This window comes from Dipteris shenzhenensis, chromosome 5 (assembly GCF_047967505.1).
Source record: "Dipteris shenzhenensis isolate YYH24624 ecotype China chromosome 5, Dip_SZ_1.0, whole genome shotgun sequence".
Taxonomy (NCBI): domain Eukaryota; kingdom Viridiplantae; phylum Streptophyta; class Polypodiopsida; order Gleicheniales; family Dipteridaceae; genus Dipteris; species Dipteris shenzhenensis.
The window spans coordinates 21268440-21276516 of NC_141600.1; positions in this window are offsets into that span (position 1 = coordinate 21268440).

The following is an 8077-nucleotide window of genomic DNA, read 5'->3' on the forward strand; positions in this document are numbered from 1 at the left end:
TTTCTTGCATCCATGGATCCTGATATGTCGCAAGCTTGGCATAACAAGGATGATGATCGCATCGTTGGCAAGGTTCCCCAAGGAAAAGGGATTGAAAGAAAGATGAGCGAAGAGCAAATGGAGAAATTCAATAAGTTTTGTATCCTCAATAGCAAGGAGATGCAGAAGTGGATTGAGAGATATGAAGCGGCCAAAGCAGAAAGAATAAATGCAAGGACAAGATTTAGAGTAATGTACAGGCGATCGCAACTATATCCACAAGATCTGGCTCTTCTCCTCACTCACATGTCACTTGATTGGCTATAACTAGCTCTACGTAAAGCCGAACGTGATGGAGAGACGATAAACGAGTGCAAGCGAGAGTTATTATTTGGATGTATGATGCATGTAAGTTTCTTACCTCTTGACGTAATTAAGTAATTATTTGTGGCAATATACGCTATAAAATAGATGCATTTTCATTGTTTTAATGATGCTCTTTTATAGTACAAAAGTACAGTGCATTATGGTCATATGGACAACATTTTTATGTAGAACGCATCGATTCAAAGAGAGTCACGTATGACTGTGGAGTCATGGCTAACTTCACACAAGATAGCCGAGCAAGTGCTTCGGATACCAATCTTCTCTCCTCACAGTTACATTATTGTGGAACCATACATGAAATCTATGAAGTTGATTTTAGACAATTTAGTATTTTTATTCTTGATGTAAAATGGTTTAGAACTATTTACAACGGTCCCCATGTGACATGAGAAAAGATAGTAGTGGCTTCTTTGTAATGGACTCCGCCAAACTTTGGACCGATGAAGTGATACTTTTGTTCTTCCCGAGCATTGTGAGCAGGTGCATACTAATGATTTATTTAATCGAAGCTTTAATTTTTAAAGATCCATTGATACATGTACTTAAGCATAATTTCATATATATAATTGACGACATTTGGCACCCATCTTCAATATAGGTGGTTTTTCATCCAGATCGTTCTGATCCAAGATGGTGGTATGTGATCCAAGTTACACCATGAAGTAAGCAAATTTTTGAAGATAGAGATGATGCCACTACCAATGCTGGATCCAATTGATCCAGATGAATCTAGCGAAAAAGATGAAGATCATAATATGAGCCAAGAGGAAGATGCACATAATGACATTGCACGGGAGAAAGATGGAGATCATGATATTGAGGAAGAAGACAACGATCATCAAGAATCACCACACTTTATTGAAGAAGATGATCAAGTACTTTTAGGTGAACGTACGATGCTAGAGTACGATGATGATATAGGAGATCAACTCGGTATAGAGTTAGAGATAGACTTGTTTGGCACGTTAGACTTGAAACCGTTGATGTAAATGCTCTTCATTGATTTTTTTCATCTCAAACTTGGACATGAATATATGAGCTTCAAAGGCTTGATGTACATGCTCTCGTACTTTTATTCTCTCAAAAGATCAAACATGTACGAAAATTAAAAAAAATTGCCATTGGAGAAAACTAACTTTTAAGGTTGATATGAGAAAAAAAACTCTCTATAAAACGTCCCTATAAAAAAGTATCTCAGTGTCGCTATATAACGACACTTACAATTTTGATAAAAGTCGCTATATAGCGACTTTAGCAATGGTTGCTATATAGCAACATTTGAATAAAGTCGCTATATAGTGACCCTTGACGAGGCGCGCTTCCAATACCGACGATTAGCACCCTGTGCATACTAAACGTCGGTACTTAAATGTCACAATAGGATCCGTGTGTAGTAGTGGCTACAGTATGCGGGTCAAGATGACCAGACACAAGGGGCATAGGAGTCGTCTAGACCGAGAAATTCTATAGCCGGATCTCGCACAAGCAAGGAGAAGCGGAGGTGTAAACTTATGCACCTACAGCCTTGGAAGCAACCGATATTCGTAAACCCAAAGACTCTCGGCAATCCTAGAGTACGAGGTTGAAAGCTTCTGTGTAATTCCCAAATTTTTCTCTCCTACGGGCAATAGAGATGTAGCATTGGCCTCATTATTGGAGTTGAAAACCTCGCCTCTGATTGTGGCACACATAGTTACACCGCTCTGCCTGAGACTAAATCCAACCTCATTCGCCATAGCAGCTCTCTTGCTGCAGGGCTCCTCTCTCAATTGGCTATTGAGGCTCATGTTGAGAATAGTGAGAGGCCTAATCCCTCCTTCTCGTATCCACGGATGTAGCCTCCCTCCAACTATCAAGTCATGTGACAATGGGAAAGCTATGCAAATTCAAATAATGACATATCAGATGGCAATCACAACGCATCGCCTGGATGAATGAGCTTTCAAATGGTGCCTGGATATACATCCATAGTGTTATAAATTGAAAAAAGCAGAGTTGATTTTTCTGGCGAAAAAGGATTCATGACTAGACAAACTATCTCAAAATGATGTGGATGAGAATTCGATTCCTGGGATAGACAAGTTCCACCAAACTACATTGCGAGGCTTAGGAGTAGGCATCATAGTTTAGCAGTTGACATACTTGCTATGCTTCATCTGTGTAGCACTGGTTGTAGCAAAGCGACTGTTGAAGAAGATGAGAGCTGATCTCTACTGTACGTTTGCCCACGTGAGTCTCTCCTAAAAAAACCAACTTCAATCGCTTCACATCACCAAATTCTTGTTTTTGCACACTCCTGTCTCTAATACTGTATGAATTTGAGTGGGCATCCCACCGAAATGACACTGTTTTATGCAATGCAAGAGAAACCTCTTTCATTTGTTGCTAGAAATCTCTTGCCCCTGTGCCACTCCGGTGCTTGTCGAGGATTCCTAACACCAAAATAACAGGGGGAAACACAAAAGATTGCGACTAAAACTAAATAAATTTATTATTCTTCCATGCCTTTCCACCTCCTCTACGCCAATCTGGTGTTTGTAAAGGAAAGATTTCTGCTGAAAACAAAGAGCTCTCTCCAAACAAAAGAGATTCCTTGCTCCACCTAATGATCGTTGACACATGCTTCGCTTCAAGCTACACTTGCTAATGTCTAATTGAAGGTTGCATTAGGTTGCATCGTGCATTCTCCCAGTGCTTTGCATATTTATGTAGTGCCAACATTGAGCCCTTAAAAATGTCGAAATCCAAGAGACAGGTTTAGTTAGAGAGTCTTTACTTCCTTTCCTTTAATTAAAAAAAAAAAAAAGCCTGCCTTTGCTTCCTTTCCTTGATTGGTAATGTATCTCATAGCTTATGGACTCTTGTAGAATACGAATTTCTCTGATAATTTCAAGAGAGAGAAAGAGATAGAGAGAGAGTAAACTTTTCGCTTGCTATAAATCTTGGCATGGTAAACAATGTAGAGCATTGTATTAACTATTTACTTGAAATCCCAAAAAGAAAAGATTATAGATGCATAATTTCAAAGATAACGTTTTAACACTTACTGTCAACTTTGTGCCTTGGAGTATTTCCGTAAGGTTTTGCTCGTCATGTACCAATACATAAATGTTTATTCTAAAATGCCGTTTTACATTCTAAGACTATAGGTAGCAATTCATCTATAAAATCTTGTTATTACAAGCTAGACTAATAATTTATTATTCAATGATACCATATTTTAACATTGTTTTGAACGTATCGTAGACACATATCCTTGGGCTGTACAAGAACTTGGACGACGCTCTCGACTTGGAATACAAATACACTCATTCAGATTTAGGTAATATATTAGTCTCTTAAATAGTCGCGATACTCAGTCTCAACGCTAATATTCTCGACGATTCTAATCTTAGTGCAAAGGGAAGGGCCTGTTCCCTCAGATTATAACTCTTTGGGGAAGGAAGTGCGCCATCTCCCCGCCCACACTAAGTGTGGTTATATAAATTATATATATGTACATATATATAAAAATATGTTTTCCATTTGATGTTTTTTTTTTTTTTGCTTTTGCATATTCTAAATTCTTCTTTTTATGTTTCTGTGTCAAGGTGTTCGTAAGAAGGGAATGCTCAAGCACACATGTCACTTCGACGGACCTGCTATTGTCAGCTTAGTTTATAGTCAGGTATTTCTCTTTTTTCAATTTCCAAAAAAAAAAAGGATACTTTACAACAAAGGAAATCTTTAATAGTTCTGCAAATTTCATAAAGAACAAACTCGCTACTTCAAGTTTGTTCTTGATTAATGTTGGATTATTTATAGAGTACATAAACTCATTCTATACTTGCTTTTTTACAATAGATGCAGGACACCTACATTTAGAATAATGGCGACAGACAGGATTATCGTTAATTTATAATCAACATATTATAGATTGCTCTCTTTCACCTTAGGTGGCCTACAGGACCCTAGTTTTTTGCTCAAATTCATCTTGTTGACTTTTGACTCTTTGTACAGTCTTTCCTTTTCATGCCTCCAATTTTATGCTCTCTCTTAAGCATTTCACTCACCCAAGACAAGCCTAATGAATGATAGATATATATCATTCACCTTGTTGGTGTATTTATTGCAAAAGGGTAAAATGGGTGGACCACAACGGGCTTGCCATGTAGACTACTCCACGCTGGACGACATCAGCTTTGCCATTTGCCGCAATTCTATTGGGAATTTCGTTTGGGTGTAAAAACGGGAAGTGGGGCATCGGCCTCTTCCTTGAACTCCACGTGGAAACTGGCCATGCGTAGTGTCCTTGGCAGCTAGAGTTGTCTCGGAGTTGTGGCCTAGCTTTCGGGTCTGTGGAATTTGCATGCAGGGATTTGGGCTTCTATGTCAGATACTTCTTTCAACTTCCTTCATTACACAACACTTATACGTGGTGTGTAAGATTACTAGAGATAAAGGAGCATGCATGGCGATGCTCGTTTTGGGATACCAAGTATTTTTTATGTAGAATTGCCAATGAATCTTTGTTCGAACTTCATCGCTTTTGCTGAAGATTGATACGTTTTCTGGAGTATTGATTCGGATTGCAGGTGATCATGCAAAAGGAGCCGGAGTGAAGGTATCCAAAGCAAGCCAAGGTAAATATTTATGTGTCTTATGTTTTCTGCTATTGGATACGGTATAGGGGAACTCAGATCGCTTTGACATTCGTTGGATGTCCATGAGGTTTCAGAAGTCCAGCGCGTCTGGTCGATAAAGGTTAGCTGAATCTATGCACGCTGAGATGCTAGGATTTTGTTTGAGGATTCTTCTCCATGCCATTTATCAAGACTACTTTCAAATCTCACCGTTGATTGAGTTTTTTCGTGTCGTTCGTCTGAGAAGCATGCTTTTTTCACAAAACTGAGTGTAGTGGAGCTTCGCTCTTCCTTTCTTTGATGGCGTCAATCTCTTTTCGAACAGTTACATGCTCTGTGCTTTCGTTACCATTATTACTTGCTATGGGCTTTCGTTGACATTATTTGGGTAGATCTAAGCAAAGGAAGGTTTTCGAACCTTGATTCCTAGGAGCCAGTGCGAGCTATCCTCGTGGCTCTGTGAACGGATCAACCTGTTGGCAAATTTCGTGCATGGACGTCTTACGAAGATCGTTTTGGGGTTTGCCAAAAAAAAAGGGAACAATACAAAACTATATCAAATATGCTCTTAGTTGAAGGCACAATGTCCCTTGGATTTCCCAACATTTCTTGGCAAAAAAAGCATGGATGAAGAGGAATACATACTAGCAGTACATACCAACATTCACCAACCTACAATCTTCTTGAGAAGACAATTGAGACACATTTACACCAACAATTTCAACGAAACCAAAACTATGGGGGGCAAACACGGATATCCAATTTGTTCTAAACCCTCACGATGCAGCCTCATATTGTACTTCGTACATGACTAAAATTGGCAAAGAAAGAAATGACGAAGTAAAAGCAACAATCACACAAAGTATCCAAAGCAAGAGTCCAGCTAACAAAGGAATTCGCAATGTCAAAAATGCAATATGAACACTCAACACATAAGTGCACAACAAGCAATTTACCTATGCCTTTCATTGCCTCTTTCCACCGTCATAAGGGAGTTCATCTACATAAACACAAGCAACCTAGATGATTGAACTTTGCTCCTAAAAAGAAGGGCCTATTTACAAAACTTGGACCCAACAAGCACATAAAGTTTGCTTCCCTGACATAATCTTAAACTACTTGAGACGGGGGACAAACTTGAGCAACGCATGCTTGGCTTATTTCACAAGCAAATTAACGGTAAAACAAGGGATTCAAGGGCAAGAAAGTGCCCAAGAATAATATGCTATAACAACTACAACAAGCACACCAAATAGAAGACAAATTCAGAGAGCAATGCTTGCTATGTTTTCCTTTTTCTCGATCGAGCATTCGCTGGATGAAACATTCCACACCTGGCATGACATGTACATAGCAAACATTGTGACAATCACTTCTAATGAAACAACATTTGACAAAATCAACTCATATGTGCAACCTTCATCGTGCACAAAATCAATCACAGAGTCCACGACAAGCCAAACTAGTGGGAAACACAAACACTGAGAAATTTGACCTTTGGAATGAAATGCAAGAAAAAATAGAAAAGAAACAAGAGATATTCAAAACACAGTGTACTGAGAATGTTCTGCCAAATAATATGTATTACCAATTGGTACAGCAAACAAACCATGAACAATGAGCCATACTAGATGATATCCTCCTGAAAAAAAGAGTAAGGCCCCAAGACAAAATCCAACTATTCCCATCAGGAAACGTCGGCTCAGGGAAAACATTCACTATCATGCTCATTGTCCAAGCTTTGCACCCAATATACGTGCACAAAGAAACAATAGACCTTGAGTTACCAAGAGCCCTCCTTCTGGCATACATGGGAAAAGAAGCAAGGAATCGATGGAAACACGATACATGCAGCTTTGCACCTACCTCCGCTAGTAAGTGCATATACAAGTCTTGGCATGGACAAGTTACAGACCCTTTTAGCTCTTTACAAAAATGTGGAGCTCGTGGTCATCAATGAAATCTCATTGGTTGGGCTAAACAGATTTATTGCAGCCAGTATGCGCATACGTGAGTTGAAGCATAACCACAATGAGCCATTTGGCAGAGTCGACATAATTTTTTCCAGTCATCTCTGCCAAGCAAGCCTAGTAAAGGATGCTTGGATATTCTTACAAGAGTCAAAAGGAACATCATTACTGAGCTCTTGTTGGCAATGCAAATCCACTTCTATGAACTAAGCCATCCCATGTGCCAACAAGAATGACCATTTCTCCACTTGAACAAAATTTGCATTGGGGCACAAACGAGTGAGGACATTGACATATTGAACAACCTGTATGCAAGGACAGTGCTAGAAAAGCACACAATTTCGCACATTTTCTACACAAACGATGCCAAAGATGTACACAATGACTATGTCTTCCAAACACTGCAAACAAGGCCCCAAATCTTTTATGTGGTTGACCCCAAACATAGGACGTGCAACAAAAAGATAAACATCCCCGCTGACCCTAAAACAACTGCTGGACTTCACAAACAACTGAAACTCAAGGAGGGGATGATCATTGAAATATGTTCTAGTAATCTGGACATCAGCGAGCGATGATATTGTCAACGGAGCAGAGGGAACATTCAAAGGGTTAGACATTTACAACAACAACTCAACATTATGGATTGAATTTACTGACATGAAAACGGGAGTTAGAACATGTGTAGAAAACAAGAACAAGTACAATGATAAAACGATGCCTCAATGGACACCAATAACAAAACTGACAAGGGAGTTCCACATAGACACAGTTCCCAGTGCAACCGATAGCAGCAAGGACAATCCATCGATCACAAGGCCCTACAATGGACTCCCTTGCGTTCGACCCTTTCAACATCAAAACACATGGCCTGATGTACATTGCATTGTCACGAGTGTGGGACCCAAATAATCTTTACTTGTTGCACAAAATTGAATATAAACATGTGAAGGTGGACAAGACAACTCTCCAAGAATTGAACGTCTACAAACCGACCTCCTATGGCCTTTCGAACAAAGAGGCTGATGACCACAAACCTTGCTGGGAAAATAATACAAAGTTTAAACACAAGGTCTTTCCATTGCCACAAAGAAGACATCACGGATGCAACAATACTAT